This window comes from Canis aureus, chromosome 18 (genome assembly GCF_053574225.1).
Source record: "Canis aureus isolate CA01 chromosome 18, VMU_Caureus_v.1.0, whole genome shotgun sequence".
NCBI classification, from domain to species: domain Eukaryota; kingdom Metazoa; phylum Chordata; class Mammalia; order Carnivora; family Canidae; genus Canis; species Canis aureus.
Window position 1 is genome coordinate 36,510,378 of NC_135628.1, and position 21,930 is coordinate 36,532,307.

Genomic DNA, 21,930 nt, shown 5'->3' on the forward strand with positions numbered 1-21,930 from the left:
GTTCCTAGGAATTAAATGGGAATGATAAATAGAGCATAGAGACTTTTAAGACAGTGAAATTAATTATTCTGTATAATATTATAATGGTGGATACATGACATTATCAAGCCCATATATACAACACCAAGAGTAAACCTTAATGTGAACTATGGACTTTGGGTGATAATGGTGTGTCAATATAGGCTCATCTATTATAAGAAATGTACTTTCCACTCAACTTTGCTGTGAACTAAAACTGCTCTAAAAAATAAGGTCTCAAATTTTTTCTTCAAATTTCCTGTACTTTAACCCTATATTGCAACCTCAATATGAAGTTGGAACTAAATAATCAGGAAAAAAAAAGAAAGCAACTTATGTGTTGGTAGTTTCTTCACTAGTGTTCAAGAATCCCAGCTCATCCCACTACTCAGTATTTTCCCAAGGAAAAGAAAAAACTAATTCTAAACATAAGAATTTATGTTTATTGTAAATTCTTCCTATGTTTACTGTAGCATTATTTACAATAATGAAATAACCAAAGTGTCCACTCAAATGAATGGATAAAGAAGATGTGGTATATATATCATAGAATATTATACAGCCATAAACAAAAAATGAAATATGAGTGAAATAGGTGATGCAGATTAAGTAGTATACTTGTTGTGGTGAGCACCAAGTGATTAGAATAAAAACAAAAATAATGAAATATTGTTATTTGCAACAACATGGAGGGTCCTAAAGCACTATTCTAAGTGAAATAAGTCAGAGAAAGACAAATGCCAAATGATTTCACTTAAATGTGGATTCTAAAAAAAGCAAAATAAAAAATAAACAAAAAAACAGACACATAAATACAGGGAACAAACGGATGATTGCCAAAGGAAAGATGAATGTAGGGAATGGGAAAAAATGGGTGAAGGACAATGTAGGTATAGGCTTCCAGCTATGGAAGGAATAAATAATGGGGGAGAAAGATATAGCATAAGAGTCAATGGCACTATAATACCATTGCATGGTGACAGGTGGTAGCTACACTTGTGGTGAGCATAGTATAAGGTATAGACTATGCTGCACACCTGAAATTAATGTAACCTTGTGTGTCAACTATACTTCAATTTTTTAAAAAAAGAATCCTAGTTCAAGTACACAGATGTTTCTTGGGAACTGTTTGAACTAACTGCACCAACCAGGGAAAAATCAATAAAGCTGTTTAAATGGTTTCCCAGGGACCATTGTGATGATGGACTATGACTCTTCTATCAAGACCAATAGCTGTACATATTCTGCATTTTTATTTTTTGGTTCAGGAACAGTAACTAAACCTATTCAAACACAGACAAATTTAGGACCTTGAGAAACTATAAAGCAAAGCTAGGTATATTCTTTTACTGTCATATCCAGCTGAAAAATAGCTTTAATTTCTATTTTACTTATATGTAATAAATCATTAAAACTCTGAAGCCAAAACCTTTCGGATGTAGGGGTTTGTTTTGTTTTGTTTTTTAATGCAGGAGAACCTGTAGACACCAATGTTCTTAGAAAACTAAGTGAGACAGTATTCCATATGATGTGAAATTACAGTAGATTAGACTGTACTGAATTTGAAATAATCATTTTAGTTACTAGTCTACAAATTATTTGAAAGTCTGGATGATATGAGAATGAATTTTCTCTTCACACTGAAGGTTAGGACTCTAACTCATGTTTTAAAATACTGCCTTCAAAGGATCAGCTAAAAACTTAAATTATGAATAATTTAACTAGTTTTATAAAAGCAATAAATTTAAATATATCTACAGAATTCCTACTCATGGAACTTTGTTTTCCCTATTTAAATGAGCGACCAAGAAATGTTCCCCGATTCATAAATCCATTTCAAGTTATGTCAAATGGGTAAAAACAAATGAAATAAATCAACTAAAGTCATTTTAGTATGATTACATAATTTACTAACTCATCAGATAATATCAAGGAAGATATTATCATGTTTTAATATTTTGTACTCTTAACAGTCCTAGATTTTACCTATATGATATCATTCAAAATCAAGGGGCAGGACAAAATCTATTAGCTAAAAGTGAGATGAGTTAAGTATATTATTCACAGGAATCCATTTAGTAAGCATATATGAGAAAGTTATGATATTCAACACTGTGACTAGTTCTGAGGTAGATACAAAAGAAGTCAAATTCATTGAGATCCAGAAAGGAAGTAAGAGAAACAAGGTTTACAGAGCATTGATTCTATGCCAGCTCTTGCTATGCAATTTAAATATACAATTGTATTTAACTTTAAACAATAACTAGTTCTTATTGAAACAGAAAAGGCATTTTAAGTTATTCAAATCAAAACAAATAGGCATGCATACAACAGAGAAAAATCTCAGCCTAAATCAAATAGAAAAACATTGGTAATATACAATGTAGGTGGTAAAACTAGGTTGGGGAAACTAAACTAGATATCCTAGGGGTGTCAAATTACAGAGTCTATTTGAGATCACTGGCACTAGAAATTGATGTCACCACAAATACAGAAATTATTTCTGTTTCTCTACCTCAGGCTGTCCCCAGATTCAGAGGGTAAAGGAGAGAATAATTGGCTAACTTTATGTCATGTGTCCTCAGCCCTGCTGTCAGAGTTTAAGGAGCATGAGAACTTGGCCTCTGGCTTTTGTAGTCAAAGTATGGCCCTTCCTCGTTTGTAAAATTCAAAGGTTACCTTCATATTCTAAATTATATTAAAATTAAGTTCCATTAGATCTCTGCTTTAGATCAGTATGTAGGAGGGCATGGAATACCTTCACTCCTAAAAATACTAGATACAGTGAAAACCATAGATTCAATGGGACAATCAAAACCAAGCAACCAAACAAACAAAAAATGCAAAATTAATTTCATTGAGAAACCAGTTTTTAAAAATGATCTCAGAGCTATGGCAGTTTTCAAACCCAGGTCCATTACCCAGTCTTGGTATAGATGGATGAACAGAAAATCCTGACAGAGACAGAGACAGAGAGAGGGAAAGAGAGATTTCTCAGGGATAAGAACTAATCAATTGATCTTCTGGTAACAGTATGAGCTGATGAAATATACTGGAAAGAGAAAGAACCCCAAATACTACAATAAATTTCTCAGACCAACAGTTCTTCCTCTTCCATTATCCTAATTATGCCAGAGAGAAAAATGGCAAATGGGGAAAGGACAAGAAAGCAGAGAGAAAGATACCCTTGCATATCATTGCAACACTTGAGTTTGAGAGTCCTGCCAGAACTGAATCAATAGGTGAACCAAAATAATCTGAAACAGTGTGTCCAACTTATTCCCAGATCAAAAAGACAAAATTAAATGCCAGAAATGTTGGGATTCTTGGCTGGACAAATCACAGGTAACTTCAATATAATATAAGCTTTGGTCCAGTTTCAGCTCAACCTAACTCAAGGACAAATCTGGATGATAAACTCCTTACTCTAATCACTCCCTGGAAAATAAAACAATATGAAATTTTACTTAGATCTCCATTGTTATTTTATGTACAATGTCTAGAACATGATAAAAATATATATAAACTATGAAGTTAGCAGGTATCTGTGACCCATAAACAATAAGAAAAACAATCAATAGAAAGACACCTACAGATGGTTCAGTTTTTGGAATTAGCACATAAGAACTTGAAAAGAAATAAAACTATGTTAAATATTTTATGGAGAAAGATAGATATAGAGGTAAAGAGATATACAGGTTGTGAAATGGAAACTAAAGAATCAAATAGGAATTATAGAACTGAAAGATACAATATCTAAATTTTTTAAAAAGTTATTAAGATATGCTTAACAGAAGATTGGACATGAAATAAAAAATGATAAACTCATATACATGTCAATAAAAAATAAACAGAGAAAAGGATAGGTAATAGCAATGTATAAACAATGAATTATCACAATGTAGTATATATAGAAAAACACTGAAATGCTGGCACAAACAATGAGGGGGTAAGAGCTAAATACAAGTAGAATATTGTGAAGTTCTTACATTATATGTTAAACGATATAATATTTCAAAGTAGATTGTGGTAAATAAATCAAACATATGGTAATCCTGGAGTAACTTCTATATTGGGTTCAATTGAGATGCCAAGATTCAGAATTAAACTTAAAAATATACCAAATAGGCATTTCAGGTTCTTACTAAGCTACATTTTTATTCCCAGTTGTATTTGATAAATGCTCTCAAAATGTGTCATCTCAATTCTAAACATATCTAGAAGTTGCACTGGGTATTCCCTATGCACATATTTATGTGAATACATATTACCACAGAAATGTTCAGCTAAAATAGTATTTTTAAAGTTTCAAATATTGGGGCACCTGAGTAGCTCAGTCAGTTCAGTGTCTGCCTGTGGGTTAAGTATCTGCTTTTGGCTCAGGTCATGATCCCAGAATCCTGGGATCCAGCCCTGCCTCTGGCTCCCTGCTCAGCAACAAGCTGGCTTCTCTGCCCTTCCTCCACTCATGCTCCTTCTCTTGCTCTTGTTCACTCCCTCTCTTTCAAATAAATAGAATCTTAAAAAAAAAAATAAAAGTTTCAACTATTTAACAATTCAGTATTTGAAAGATCTCAAATATACCAATATTGAATAATTAGATAATTGGGAGAAATTTAGAAGAATTAAACACTTAGTGAATACTTATAAAAGTTTACAGTTTATCAACATAGATAGATATTCCCTACTGCCATTACATTGGAGACATAATTAAAATATTGTTCAAGGAATTGTGTAACTACTACTAAAATTATTGGAACTGTATTCATGTTATATAATTGGAAATAGAAAGAACTAAAATTATTGGAACTGTATTCATGTTATATAATTGGAAATAGAAAGAAATTACTAAAAAAAAAAAAAAATCCTGAGAATATTTGTGTATGTGTCTGGGGAGGGTATCTGGTGAATGTGTCTTTGAAAAACCTAAAATTTAATGAAACAATGGAAAATGGGAACGAGGCATTCCAGATCTAGGAAAAACAATAATAACAGCAATTATAATGATGATGAGTACTAGGATTATGAAGATGATGACAAAGTATCATCAGTAAATTGCTAATTTAATTCAGTAAAATTTACTTATTTAGCACCCAGAAGTTACCTAATATTACCTTAATGGTTTTGCTATAACTCAGAGAAATTAGTTAAGTAGATCGTCTACATACAAATGGATGGTAAGTGACATCATCTTTAAAATATGGTTCCCGGGGATCCCTGGGTGGCTCGGCAGTTTAGCGCCTGCCTTGGGCCCAGGGCGCGATCCTGGAGTCCCGGGATCGAGTCCCATGTCGGGCTCTGGCATGGAGCCTGCTTCTCCCTCCTCCTGTGTCTCTGCCCCCCCCCCCCCTCTCTCTCTCTCTCTCTCTCTATCACGAATAATAAATAAATAAATAAATAAATAAATAAATAAATAAATAAACCTTAAATAAAATAAAATATGGTTCCCTTTTTTTATTTAAACTTTAGTTCTGCTTTTTGAATCTCTATTCTCTGTGGAAGAATTGGTGCTGGCTTCAAAGATGAAGGCTCATGCCTATAAAGGGACAACTTAGAGAAGTGGCCCGGGAAATAAAAATATTCCTATAAGACTGGACAAAGGCAGGACTCAATAGGGTTGTTCCTCCAGCAAAGAACCAATGTTTGACTTAAAGTAGGAAGAGAGGTGCCTGGTTGGCTCAGTTGGTTAAGTACCTGATCTTGATTTCAGCTCAGGTCATGATCTCAGGGTCATTGGATTGAGTCCCAAGTCATGTTCCACACTCATTGAGGAGTCTGCTTAACCATCTCTCTCTGCTCTTCCTCCTGCTAACACTCTCTCTCTCCCTCAAATAAAAAAAAATAAAATCTTAAAAAAAATAGAAAATAGAAAAATTTTCAGAGTCATTTGTATATACTTCAAAATTTCTGTCTATCCTCCATGATATCAATTCATTGATTCATTCATTCAACAATCACTACACAAGTGCCTCCTATCATGCTACCAGGTACTAGAAATACAGACATGATCAAGATTAAGAAAGTCCCTGTATTCATGAAATTGATGGTTTTGTTCATGTTTACATTGTAGTACTCAAGATTATTTTTAAATTTAGAATTAGATTAAATTATTTATTAAATAATTTTGCCCTATGGCTAGACTATAAACTTTAATTGATCCAGAATCTGAAAAACAAAACCCTCTATAACAAATTGTTTTCACGTTTTTCTTCAGTAATAGCACATATTCTGCAGGGTGAAGTCACTTCTGAATCATCAAACAACCACTTACTTACGTTGTCATCACTTTTGTACAAATGGATTATATTGAAATATAATCTTTTGCATAAATTTTAGCTATATGCCTTCAGTTTTTCACAATAGTTTATTCCCAGTAAATGAGAATTCATATATTAACAAAATATCCATGGACAAACCCCTAATTTAGTCAAATGAAACTATTTTAAAATGTGCTGTTCATACAGTAGGCATTTGAATAAATATCAGCTATTGTTAATGCTGCAACTCTACAAATGTACTAGAATTTTTAAAAATGAAAGAGGCTTTGAAAGTGCTTCTGAGTTTTGTCTGTAATGGCCTACTTATCAGCTTATAGAGAGTATTACTGAGATATATTACTTTTTGAAAGTGAAATTCTGATGTCAGTATAAATTTATCATTTTATTCTAAGGATCTGGCACAGAAAAATATTATGGGATTATTTTGTTTTTAACAGTATATTTATCTCTCTTATTATAAACCATGCTATCTTGAAATTGCTCTTTCCCCATGTTAGAGTCAGCCCAACTTTAGCTAAGTTTCTGTTGGACACTATGAAATTGAGATTTGGTAACTGAGTCAGGTTATCAATGAATTACATAGCCAACCCAAATGCTTTGTTACCAAAAATTCATGTGAAAGTCTGCATTATTCAAATCAGTCCCAGTTTAGCCATCAACACTGATCAAATTAATTGGGTAATTGCTAAATCACTACTCTGTTTTGAGCTACAAAGACACACATTTAGAGCCCCTCTGCTGCATATTTCAAAGCACTGAGAGCATTTCTCATCTAAGTGGTACCCTATAGCCAGGAAGACTTACTGCAATACTAGAGGGTCACCTACATGCTGGGATATAACACAACTAATAAAAATTTCCTTAGTTTGACTTGAAATTATAAAATATTTTTCTATTTGTCTGGAATCCTTAAGATATATTCTTTCTGAAATCTTATCTCTACAAAATATTCAGAGCCAAACAGTTCAGAAAGCAAAGAAAGTCATTTTAATTAAAACAAGTGCAGGTCTTTTGTTTGTTTTCCCTTTTGAAAAATTCCAAGACTGACAATAAACCTTAATATCCAGATTGTCTTATATATGACATTTGCTTTCATAAACCATTCAGTTATCAAGAGCTAATCCTGTAGAGAAAGTAATCAAGGAAGGTGTTACACAAATGCAAAACATATGATTAAAGAGAGGGAAGGCAAATCTCATGCAAAGAACTGAATATTATAATGAAATTGCCACTGAATGGAGATGTGAAGACTTCAAGCTCAGTTTAATTAGGCCACTGAGTAGAATCCCCTAAGACCAAGAAGAATTGAACAGCTAATAATCAGTTTGTTCTTTGCTGATTACCAGTAAATCATGTCCCAAACACAATCCTGGTCCCTTCTCTAATTATGAATACATTTTCAGACCTCTCCTTTAATCTCTACACTTTCAATGGGTGCACAAATCTTAATCAGCTATCCGTAAGAGTGCTTACAAGCATTAATGTCTTGAAAGGCCTTCCTACTGTTTAGGAAGTAAATATTTGCCTCCATTTGTGCCACAGTGGCAAACATTAGCTGATCTTATGAGGGAAAGTAGGAGCATAGGAGGCAAGTGCACATCAATGTAGGGCAGATTCTTTCTACATAAAGATTATTTTTCTTTATAAAGTGTTTGCTCTTTATGGAAATTTGGAACTTCACACACACACACACACACATGCATGCACACACAAACAGAAATAAAAAATTATCCATGATTTGATCATGAGAAGAGAATCACTGATATTTTCATTTATTTCCTTCCACATATGTTTAGGGAAAGAAATATATGTGCCTGGTGTATGTGTTTATACATACTTACAAATAATATTGCATCCTACTATTAAAATTTAATAATATATGCATTCACCAGATATACTTCTTAAATATTTAATAACTACATATGTTTTTCTAAAATGGTATAACTTCATTTATTTAAACAGTCAGTTATTAGTAATCATTTAATTTGTTTCTCTGTTTAATATCATGAATAATGATGCCTAAGGATTTAAAAATCATTTTGTATTTATGATTATATCCCAGAGATACATTCAAAAAAAATGAACTTAATACTTGCTTAAATTGCTTTCCAAACACCAAACTCAAAGAAGCACTCTACCTTCTGGGCTCAGGTTCTTTATTAGGTTATGATTTCCATTTGTAGAATTCTATTATTCTTTTGCCATTAAAAATTGTTTTATCTTTCTGGATTTTTTTAAATAGTTCAGCTTGTAGATTCTCTCCATAGCTGCCACCTCTTTCAAGTATTCTAATGCCAATTTTCTGTTCATCTTCATTCTGGAAATCACTTCCATGTGAGTACATTTCCTCACTAGTTCAGTCTTTGATGGTACAATGCTGCTACTAAGTATTTGCAAAATAAATGGCACTATCTTTATTGATAGCAACAGCTATCATTTATTTATTGAGTGCCCACTATGTACTAGAAAATTTACTAGTTACTTCCTATGAGGGGGACATTATGTACTAGGAAGTTTACTACTTACTTGCTATGAGGTAGGGTTCACTGTCACCATTTTTTTTTCCAGAGGAAGAAATTGAAGCTCAGAAAAGTGAAATAACCAGTTACCATACAGCAGAGCTGGGTTTCAAACATAGATTTATGAATCCAAAGCTTATGCTAACTTTGTTGCATGGTATATCCTCTTAGCCAGGTAGTTAACAATACAGAGCTATAGGAAGATGATAAGGCATGAGGGATGTTAAAGTAGGGAGTGGTGAGTTGGTTAGGAGGTAAAGTGGTAATTCACAAATTGCCCAAGAGAGCAGACTCTGCAGATGTGAGTCAACATACTTTCATTCAAGTTCTTTCTGTTACTTACCAGCTTTATAATTAATATTATATTTAGTTATATTTAATTTTTCTTGGTCCCATTTTCTTCATCTACAAAATGGGGATTATGATAAGTACTTTATAGGATTATCATGAGATAGACATATAAACTGCTTAGTCTAAGACTTGGCACATAGTAAACCCTTCATATCTATCATCATCATCCTCATCCTCATCACCAATATTGTCATTTCATAGTCATTATTGTAGCATTGATTAAAAGTTCCAAAAGCAAATAAGCCTGTGCAAGAAAGCAATTAGGAATGAACACAGTTTGCCAGGAAAAAAAAAAGTCTAAATCTGATGCTCACTAATGCTAAATGTCAAAGGACACAAACCCAGAACAGGATGGAATAGGGGTAACATGCAGTCCAAAATTCCAGAACTAATATTTGATGATGATATTAAAAAAGGTGTGAACTTTAAAAAAAAATCCTTCTTTGTTAACAAACGAGACTTGAATAGGTTGACTAAGTTGTACCCTTTTCCCCCTTATTTCCTACTGTATTTGGAAAATCACTTTAATTTTTTAGAGTTTATTTTCTCTTGATTCTTACAAAAGGAAATTTCTGGTGCTTATCAGATACATGAATAAGTAAGTGAATTACTATGTGTTAAAAGTTGTAAGGCGATAGAATGGACCCTGTGATACACAGTCCAGTCCCCCATGCAGGACAGAGGTCCTCCTCATTCCCTCTGTTTCCTGAAGTGTTGGTGGTTCAGAACCTTAGAGCTGAGTCCCTCTCCAAAAATTTCCCTCAGCCTAAGGAAGCTGCTTTGCCAAAGGGTATGTCCTCTCTCTGGACACAGCCTGCATCAAATGATTGATCCATGGAGGTGGCAGAGGGTATACACAAAATCCCAGCACCTTAGCCTCATTTGGAGTACCTCTGAAGGCCACCCCAGTTCCTGAGTTCCCTATGGGGTTGATCACAACCTGTGTGGCAACTGCATAGCTATGTACTTTTTTCTCTATTCAATTCTGCTTCCCTCACTTCTCACAGATGTTGTTTTGAAGAGCATTCTCCAATAAAATCCTTGCATGCAAATCTGAGAGCCTGTTTCCTTAAAACTGAATCTATAGCAAGTAGTTTGCAAAATGTAATTTCTACTTTTTATAACCTCATACTTTTATTAAAGATAAAGTTACTTGTGTGTCTAAGCATATTTAAGATACATCATCACTGTGAGATTGTACAGGAAAAACAAATTAAAAACACTGGAGACTTGGGATGTCTGAGTGGCTCAGTGATTGAGCATCTACCTTCTGCTCAGGTCACAATCCCGGGGTCCTGCGATCGAGTCCCACTTAAAGCTCACTGCAGGGAGTCTGCTTCTCCTTATGCCTATGTCTCTGCCTCTCTTTATGTCTCTTGTGAATAAATAAATAAAAATTAAAAAAAAATATTGGAGACTTAATTCTCACTCAATCTTTCTCAAGGAAAAATTTTACTTCCTCTCTTATAGCATTTAATTTAGAAAACATATAATTTTAAATCCTTTTTCTGTCTCTTCAAAACATATGGAGAACTTTTCAAATGGTAAATAAGCCTCTTTTTTTGTCAGATTTAAACCCAGAAATATCTTTCTCAAAGACCTGGGAGCCACCTGTCTGAAGTGTAAGAATCAGGGGAGATAGCACCACCATCTCGCAGTTACTGAGGGAAGATAGCACACCTATCTTCCAGTTACTGAGGGAAGGTAGGGACCTAATTTCAATGGAGCAAGGAGCTCCAAGTTGCAAAACTATCTCCTGTCATAAATATTTGAGATGTTTATTCTTCCTTCGGATAAACCTAATTATAATTATAGCACAGATGCTCACTCCATTACTAAGTGAATTTAGGATGAACTGTGTGCTGTCAAATCCTCTTCCTTGAGGACTAGTTATTGTTTATCTTGAGAACATGTATGTAATGGGCTGTCTTGGCTTATCTCTATGAAAAGTGAGTTTTCCTTCTGTCTTGCAATCTCTTTAACAAATGGCACGTGGAGCATCACATTGTGGTTTAATCCTTATTCAAAATATTTTTTGTGGAGAGGTTTTCTGGTTTGTTAGAAAACTTTGTTTTTAATTCTATCTCCCCAATAGTGTTGCATAATTTTTAATGGCATGAGGCAGCATAATAGTGTTTGCTGCTATATCTGAAGGACAGAACTGGCTACAGGAAGTCCTTTAGTTATTATAGAATTGGACTTGCCTGAGGCTGATGACCTAGCCATCATGGTGTTGTTTTTCTATTCAGTCCCAAATTTCCAAAACTGGCCAATTTTTGTTTCAGAACAAAATAAGAGTATTAGCACCAGAAGTCCCCACCAGTCTAATGTTTATAAGATATGAGGAAGACACCTTCAAGTCATCTCATGACAGGTTTGTTTATGTAAGGCTTCAAATACTGATCAAGAGGTTGTACTCTCATGGCCATGGCAAATGAACTGGGATGTGACCTCAGAACTATTCTTAATACAGTATCAGAGATACACACCAACAATAAATCAGCATTGGCTTTTGAGACAAAACTTAAGTGTTTGTTATAATTTATGGGATTTGTTAGTTGTCACCAGAGAAAGTATACAAAGTCTGGGATTCTCTGCTAATTCATGGCAGCAATGGAGATGCAAGAACAGTTAGCTAGCTTGATTGGATTATAGAATATTAGAACTAAAAGCAGGGTGTAGGGCCTGTCTGAAGTAAAATCTGTGTGTGTGCCTCTCTTTCAAGCTTCACAGTCAATGATGTCAACTATTTACACCTTGGTAAAAGCACACACTTCCAATTAAATGCTGTTATATTTTGTTGTTGTATTCTGCTTTCAAGACAATCAGTTTTCAAACTTTTACAAGTATATCATTCATTGGCTGAAAGCTTCCTGCCTAAGAAAATATGAACTAGTGATTGCTAAGACACAGAAGACAGTTTCAGGTGGCTAGATTCTACAAATTTGTTAGAGTACAGTCAGGATAAAAGAAGGTTTTCTTTTTGTCCTATATCATTTTTCCATATTGGTCTTTAAAAAAAATTATATATATATATATATATATATATATATATATATGTCTTCTAGTAATATTATTTTAACTATCACTAATGAAAATTGGAGCAATTGTTCAAGATACAATAGTTAAAATAATTAATAATATTTTAATAAGGAGTTATAATAAATATTGGTTTCATTTTGTTCAGTGAACTGGTACTTCCACATAAACTCTCTCAAATGTTTTCATAAAGTGTTTTTGAGAAGGTCTTCTAAACCCCATCAATAGGGGCACCTAGGTGGTTCAGTGGTTGAGCATCTGCCTTTGGCTCAGGTCATGATCTCAGGGTCCTGGGATTGAGTCCCTCTGCCTATGTCTCTGTCTCTCTCTCTCTGTGTCTCTCATGAATAAATAAATAAAATCTTACAAAAAATAAACCCCTTTAACAATGTAGAAAAAACAAACTCCTCAGGGTAAGAGAGGGAGGGACCTGTCAGAACTCACGGAGCTAAGTAAGTTGGTAGAGACTATGATTCCAGCTTACTTTTGGTTCCATGTGAACCAAAAGTGATTTTTTCTTCCAAACCAGGCTAATCTCACTTTCTACATCCTTAGATTGTAAAAAGAGAAAAAGGCATAAATTAAAGGAGGAATCTCTTGAAAGAGTGCATAAAGTACTTGAAAAAAAAAAAAGAAGAGAAAAAAGAAAATCCTGTACAAAGAATGTATCTATCAACATTTAGTTTATGTCTTTGATTTGAATATTGCATCTTTTGAATGAACTTTTTCATATATTTAACAAAATAAGATATAATATCTAAAGAAAAAAATTAATAGGAAATATAAAGTAAAGCAAGTAAGGCAAATGATTAACATCTAATAATATTGCACACATTATGTGTTTGGGTACTGTGCTAAGGTTTTATGGGTGTTTTTGTTTTGATAGAGAGAGAGAGAGAGGGCACATAAGCAGGGGGAGCAGCAGAGAGAGGGAGAAGCAGGTTCCTCATTGAGCAGGGAGTCTGAAGCAGGGCTCAATCCCTGGACCCTGAGATTATGACCTGAGTTAAAGGCAGAAACTCAATCAACTGAACCACCCTGTCATCCCTGAATACTGTGCTAAGTTTTTAACACACTTTCAAAAATCAACCTTCAACTTGTATTTCTTGAGCCTCCATTTTGAGTCAGCCATTGTTCTAGGAGCCTGGCTAAAGAGTGATAAAAAAAAAAAATTAAGCCCTGTTCAAACAAAGATTTTGTGTTTTTGTTATACTAACATAGAAATACTGTGACTATAGCTTAGAGAGGTTAAGTAAGTTGCCCAAGTTCATACTTTTATTTGCAGATCCAGAGCTGACAGCAAATTTTCTTCATTGTTTACAATGCTCCAATCTTGGCAGGACAAAAGGAAGAGAAACTATTCAGCATTTTTAAACTACATAGTCTCTGGGAAATGGATATTTCAGTTAAGGCTATTTTTAAGAAAATACCGATAGAAATGTTATTCTAAAATAGAAAGGCAGGGATAGAAAGACAGAGAGAGAAAGTAGTCTCAAAACAGCATGAAAAAGTGGTTATAATTGCCAAGTTTTTTTAAAAAACAATTTTTAATATAAGTTTTATGTTTACAGGAAAGTTGAGAAGAAGGTACAGAGATTTCCCTTACATCAAATGCCTCTACAGATACATAGCCTCTCTCATTATCAATACCCCCCATCAGAATGTAATATTTATTATAATTGATGAATTTGCATTGATACATCATAATCACCCAAAGTCCATAGTTTACTGTAGGGTTCACTCTAGATTTTAGACATTCTGTGGCTTTGGATAATAATAATGACGTGTTTCTAAAATTATAGAATTGTATAGGATAGTTTTCTTCGCTAGCATCCTCTGTGGTCTCCCTGTTTATCATTTTCCCCCCATCTCTGGTAGCCATCAATCTCTTAATGTCCCCATAGTTTTGCCTTAACAGAATGTCATATGGTTGGACCATACGGCATTGACCTTTTTAGATGGTCTTCTTTCACTTGGTAATATAATAAGAATTTAAGATTCTTCATGTGTTTTGTTTTTGTTTTTTGTTTTTGTTTTTAGTGAGGGGAGAGTGGCAAGGAGAAGGAGGGAGAAAATATTACACAGGCTCCACACCCAGCATGGAGCCCAATGCATGAGCCAATGCTCAATCCCACAACCATGAGATCTTGACCTGATCCAAAATCAAGAGTCAGGCACTCAACTGAATGAACCACCCAGGCACCTCTCTTCCACATCTTTTCATGGCTTGCTAACTCATTTTCTTTTTAGTGTTAAGTAATATTTCATTGTCCAGATATACCACAGTTTATCCATTCACCTACTGAAAAACATTTTGGTTGCTTCCAAGCTTTAGCAATTATGAATAAAACTGCAACAAATGTTCATGTACAAGTTTTATGCAGACATAAATTTTCAACTTCTTTGGATAAAGACCAAAGAGTTCCACTGATAAATGATATGGTAAGAATATGCTTATTTTTATAAGAAATTGTCAAAATGATTTCCAATGCATCTGTACATTTTCATCATATCAGCAAAAAAAAAAAAAAAAAAAGAGAGAGAGAGAGAGAGAGAGAGAGAGAGTTCCTGTTAATCCACCTTCTTGCCAGCATTTAGTGTTGTCACTGTTCTGGATTTTAGCCATTCAAATAGGTCTGTACTGGTATGCCATTGTTGTTTTAATTTGCATTTCTCTGATGACATATATGGAGCATCTTTTCATAACTTCTTCGGCATCTGTTTATCTTTTGTGGTGAGGTGTCTGTTAAGGTCTTTGGCCCATTTTTTAATCAGATGTTGCTATATTCCAATAAAATTTTATTTAAAAATAAATGGCAGACCAGATTTGGCCAACAGGCTATAGTTTGTTGACCTCAGTCATAGAGGATACACAATAGAAATTTGAGAATTATATGACATATACAATCATAATGTGACAATATTTTTTGAAACTTAAGTTAATTCAATACTGTATCTTAATAGACAATGAAATTATTTAAGGAATTAAAATCGTTCTCTCCACAGGCTTTGAATTATATAATTGGTTTAATGTAAATTCATCTTTTTTGGAAATAAAATTCCTCTGTACAATATACAATTTGTTAAAATAATAAATAGGATAGGAGTGACACTGCAAGCTTTTCCAGAGATGATATCTCCCAAAGGAAGTTGTGAGCTTTCAGGCATTTTTTGAAAGCACATAATTACCTCCTCTGTGCCTCCATCATTTGTTGGGCTCCTTTCACTTTAAAGGCGACTTAAGTATTGAGTAAATTATAGAGGAAATGCTAGTACAATTCTACTTGTCTAGAATGAACATTGTCTTGTTCATTCTCTTAATAGCAGTAGGGTACAAATAGTGTAACTTCCTCCATTCACCTTTCTCTGAACAGAGATGAGTAGCCAGCCTGACTTTTATCAATAGGACCAACTAGATTACAAACAGTCTGTTTTTAACTTTATCAAAATAATGCTCAAGATATATTTTTTCCTGATTTTGCCTTTTTTAATATGGCAGAAAAGAGAAATAAAACCTCATTTTTTCCCCTCTCATTCCTTCTTCATGCTTCAGTGGTTTCACAGTTCATTTCTGGTGGAGGGAGAATAAATTGCCCACTCCTTGGATGGAAGATCTTGTCTGAATGGCAATATATCCTCTTGCAGGGGAATGTAATGCCAGTAAAAAGTCCTATAAATGAGTTCAAGGTAATAGAAAACAGTCCACAGATGACATGTTACAGAAGGTGCCTTCTGGTTCTACTTCCTCCCTAAATAGTTCTGGAAGTCAGGAGTGGTCTGAGAAAAAGTTGTATAATAAATAAATATAAGAAACTTAATCCTTCATTTTATGTCTTTTCATTACTTAAACCCATAGAAAGGGGCTCTGGAAAAATTCTTCTATTCTTTCTTTTTTTTTTAAGATTTTATTTATTTATTCATAAGAGACACAGAGAGAAAGAGAGGCAGAGACAAAGGCAGAGGGAGAAGCAGGCTTCATGCTGGGAGCCTGACGTGGGACTCGATCCCGGGTCTCCAGGATCATGCCTTGGGCCGAAGGCAGATGCCCAACCCTGAGCCACCCAGGCGTCCCTCTTCTATTCTTTCCAAAGATTCTTCTATTCTGTAGCTGTGTGACCTTGGACAAGTTATTGGCACTCTGAGCCAATAGGAATAGGAATAGGAATAGGAATAGGAATAGGAATAGGAATAGGAATGAAATAGGAATAGGAATCCTCATCTATAAAACACAGCTAATAATACATTCTGCATAGCTTCTTTAGTTATCTTCTCTCAGTGATATCTCGTCTTAAATATCTTCTGCTCTATTTATGGGGCTAGGAGTCTATGCACATTCCTATAAGGCCCATGGTTTTCCAGACTCCTCAATGAGGGAACCAACCAGGTTCCATTAAGGTTTACCAGTATTGGCAAGAGATAAGAGGACAGAAATAAAAGAAGTTTCCAGCTTCTGACTTTTGCTATGACGGCAGCAAGATTGGGGTGATCCTAGAACCTAAGCACCCAGACAAAGACAGTAACTTTTCTGAGGTTATAGCCTTTTTTCAAGAAGAGATGCCTTTTAGAGAATCCAGGGCCAAGTGAAACAGGAGCTCCAACAGCAAATTAGCAGGTAAATACTTGTGAGATTCTTTGTATTAGTATCTACTGCTATGTAATGAAGTACTTCAAAACTGTTTTCACAGATAAAAACAAGCAAAAGCATTACTATCTCATCATTTCTGATGATCAGGAATCTGCAAGTAGCTTAGCTATTTAATAGTTCTGCCTCAGTGTTTCTTACAAAAATGTAGTCAAACTTAACTAAAATGAACACAGATTCGGCAGCTCGTTCTTTATGACACAGTCAGCATGTCTGTCAGCACACTGATTTGTCGAGTTCCTAATGGGATGGGCACTTGGAGGCACTTCAGGCTTTATCACCCCCAGAAGGCTTTACTTTGATTGGAGAATCTATTTTCATGGTGACTTCCTCCCCTATATTACAATGGTCAGGGGTCTCAATTCCTTTCAGGCTGTTGAGAGAACACTTCTGTTCCTTATTTTATGAGCCTTTCCATAAGCCTGCTTGAGCATCACCACAACATGGCAGCTGACGCCCCCCTAGAGTGAGTGATAGAAGAAAGAGAGAGAGAGAGAGAGAGAGAGAGAGGCAGAAGCCGTGATATCTTTTCTACTCTAGTCCAGAAAATGATACATCATCGTTTTGCAATAACTTGGTCACACAGACCAGAAAAGATCACTCAAGGACATAAATACGTGGAGGCAGGAATATTGCCTTAGATGCTGGTTTTTAATATTCTCCTTTTTGTTCCTAAAGCCCTTCTAACACCTTTTAACTTTCTCTTCCTCTTCTTTTTTTCTCTCCCTCTTGTTCCTCTCCCGCTCCTTCTCACCCTCTTTGTTCCAGTCTCACACCTGGAGTGATTTCTGTTTTCCTAACTTGGTCCTGTCTACCAATCCTTCTTAGCACTTACCCAAGAAACAAGCCATCATGTGAGAATGAACAATAATAAGGTATCAAAAACCTGGCCTCCTGGATGACACTTAGTAGGCACTATATTACTCCCACTTTAATACAGTGAAAAGCATTCATTTTGGCCTCTTCTGATTCCCGTAGAGAGTTAGACTCTTTATCTTTTATGGCATTCAAACAATTTAGCAGTACCGCCATTATAACTTAAGGTATAGTGCTAAAATTAATCCACTTACACATCTGCATCCCCTTTTAAATTTGAGCTCCTTCATCGCAGGGATTTTATTTTATGTTTCTTTGTGTCTACACCACCTAGCACAGTGTGTGGCTCATAATATGCACTCAGCAAATGAGGGGTGAGGAATGTGTGGGCTGAGGGTGGAGAGAGGAGGGGAGGGGTGGTACTTCTAATCCCCTCCTAAATGAAAAAGGAATAGGTGAAATTCACTGAAAATGTGTAGATCACTTAATGAACCACTTCTGAAAGTAATATTTAGACACTTTTTAATCTTTGTGCCATAAAGGGTGTGTGTGTGGAAATATTTTGTTCTGCTTTCTATTCTAAAATTTAAATGTGCCTTTCAAAATTACTTTGGTATGCAATTATGCTTATAGAAAGATAATTTTTATTTCAGATAGTCAAGTAATAAAATGTTGGAGTAGGAGGAAGGCAAAAACAGGACCTAATTTTTTAAAATCTTATCATAAAGCAACCTAGAGATTAGAGATCCCTTTGAAAGCATTCATAAGTTCTGAAAAACCTGGAGCAAGATGGGGAATAGCAATGGTGTGATTAAAGACTGACTGATTATCTTTTTTGTTTAAGTGCCTTTCTTCACGGACAACTCAACTCATTCTTTTGTCAAGGACTGAAGAGGCTGTATCAAGACCCTCCTATGATGTCAGTGTGTGTGTGTGTACATGTATGTGTGTCTGTGAATGTGTGTGCATGTGTATGTGTTTGTGTATGTACACGTGTGTGTGTGTGTGTGTGTGAACCCACACATCTTGGAGGGAGAGAATTTGACAAGCACTGTGGAAAAAGTAAAAGAGACATTTTCACTATCTGACAAACTTCAGGAAGATACTTCTCTTTCACTTCCACTGTCCAACTCACTGTAACTACACCTAACTTTGAAGAATTAAACTGGTACCCAGAACTTTAGTTACAAAGCAGTTTGATAAATCTAGTCCTATTTTTAAGCTTTCTAATCTCAGCATCACAGCAAGGCATAGAAGAAAGTGGGATTTGGATTTCAAGTACCAGCAGACCATATCCAGAATGCTTTAAATTCAAAGTTAAACTTTGTAACTATAAAGTTTTACATTCTAAATTCAGATGTTTTGTTTCTATCTGGTTATAGAGCTATAATTAATTAACAAGCTTAATTCACATCTTAACATAGTGCAGCGTCTTTTCTAAGGGTAATTATTCAGGAAAAATGATATTTATTTCTCTATGCTAACTTTTTAAAATTTACATATAATTTTATATATAAGGTTAAGTTGTCCACACTTGAGTAAAAATTATGACAAAGAATATTTTCTCCAAGTTTTTATTCAATTGCCTCAGAGAACCTTAGCTCAAACACATTGCTGCTTACCCAAAGACCATATCAGCCCCCTTCGCAGCTGGGTAAGGTCACATCTGGTCAGTGAAATAGAGGAAATATATGATTTTTTCAAGGTGTGGCCTTAGAAAGAAGAGAGTATGTCCTTTCCTGCCCTCTCTCTCTAGCTGCCTGGAACTTGGATGTGACCATCAAAGCTGTCTTAGCAACCATATTGGATTGTAAATATCAAGATTATGAAGAATAATGAACAGTGAGTCAAAAGAGTCTGAGTCTTAGGAGCCTGGATGGCTCAGTTGGTTAAGCCATGACCTTCTGCTCAGTTCATAATCCCAGGGCCCTGGGATAGGGCCCCATATCACTGGGATCCCTGCTCAGCAGGGAGCCTGCTTCTCCCTCTCCCTTTGCTACTTCCCCTGCTTGTGTTCTCTCGCTCTCTATCAAATAAATAAGTAAATAAAATATTTAAAAATAAAGCCAGAGTCTCTGATGAAAGGAGTAAGGGTGACTATCTGCTTTTCATTCTGATATTCTCAAAGAAAGAGACAGACCATAATCTTTGAAACTTAAATCTTGATTTTGTTCTCAGTCTTTGGCCAAACATAAAATTTCTCACATCAAGTAATTCTTGGATGCTAGCCCAAGTTGGATGTTTGTTGAAGGCTAATCTGACCATAGGACATTATCTATATGAACTGCCACAAACTTACACGTTAACATCACCTCATTCATTCATTCATTCATTCACTTGTTCTTTCATTCAACAACTGTCAAGTGCATCAATATGTCAGGCATTGCACTGGGATGTAGTCATCCATATATATTTCAAGCATGAACATGGAAATATATGACCTCACAAGGTTACAACACTTTTTTGAACTATTAAGTCAAATATATAACCCAAGGCTACATTATTGGGACCGTAGACAGCCATTTCTGTTTTATAATGTAAAGGGCATAAAAGGGCTTAGGACTTTAAATTTTTGAAATAAGAATAGGGGAATTATAAAGAGAAAAAATGATTCTTAAGGTTTATTTCTTTATTACTTAATTAGTATACTATTATCAGTTATTATACTAATGATTATTGCTAATAGATACTAGTTTTACATAATTAGCTTGCTAAGATTCAAAGTAATGTCAGAAATATCTTCCCACCCAATTGCCTACAACCTCAAAATCCCCTTCCACAAATTCTGTTTCCTGGGACATATATATTCATTGCTACATGATCTCAAAAATTATTAAGAGTGGAATACTAAACAAATGTGTTAAATTTGTGTGACAGTTCCAGGAGACACTGGGAAATTGGGGAAGCAAAAGGCCAATCTGGTGGTAAAGGTGGTAACAAACGCAGAAAGGGTTGACTGACTCCAAGTAATGCAATAGAGACAAAGAGCAGCCAAAAATTTTTGTAAACTTTGCAATTGTGTCAATGGCTGATTCCTGCATTTTTACATATAGTTAATTAATTTCTGCAAAGTGAAATTTGAGGATGGGGGCTTTTATCCCAGGGTAAACCCATGTGCTTAAGGGTAGGGAGCATTAGATCTTTTTTTTTTTTTTTAATTAAAAACTGTTGTGTCTAAATGCTTATGTGCCTGTAGGGAGTCTGTGACTTCCCAAATTATAAAGATATTTGTGTACTTAACATAGGAATGATACAGCCTCCTCTCTTTCAGTTGCAATGGCCTCATGTCAAGAACTTCAAAACTACACTTAAATTATTTTTGAGGTAAATAATGTTAAAAGCTGAGGGAGATTCTAGAATATAAATTATCCCCAAGGAGAGTTACAGGAGGCATTATTCTATCATAGAGTTGACAGGATGCCTCTGTTAACTGGGAATGACATGCAGAAGGAGAGGTTTATAGCATTCAGTGAGCCACAGCCTGTAAGGTCATTGATGCAGGGACAACTTAAGCCTGATGAGACAGAGCCTTTCTCTAAGTTCAAAGCTAGATCCTCCCAGGATTGCTTTTCATACTGACTGACACCTGAAACACAGGGATCAACGTTGGAACTTTGCAGAGATGAGAAAGAAAGGCAGAGGGGAAGCAAAATGACAAACTGAATTAGTGGGATGTGCCATATACTCAGCTTCTTGGAGATACAAAACCCTTGTAATACAGGATTATAAATCTTTAGCCCTGAAGAGAGGAGATCTATACAATTGTTATGGGGGGAGGGATAAATGATTCAATGTAAACAAACATCAGAACACTTCTTATACAAGGACTCTTCTCAGCATGTTGTGGTTAGTCTTGCTCTCAATATAGGAAGCTTTTGTAAAACATGTGTCTTACTGTGTTTATTTTACCTATTACTTTTGCAGCTAATGTAATAATTGGCATTCTTTGGTGTCATGTAACATATCACTATGCCACTTTATGAATCACAACAAGTCACATAGTCATGTCTGAAATCAACACAGGTAAACAGCAAACCTACCACATACCTGAAAGGAGACATAGAACAAAATATCTGTGAAGAAAGATACAAGATAGCTACTGCAAATTGTATCTGAATTTCAATTTAGAATGAAAAGCTAACACCAAAAAATCAAAACAGAAAAACTAAATAAATTATGAATTTTTAAATAATTTTTCCAAGTTATACATTTTTTAAAGAATTATATAGAACAAAAATGTATAAATTTCCAAATTATTTTAAAGCAA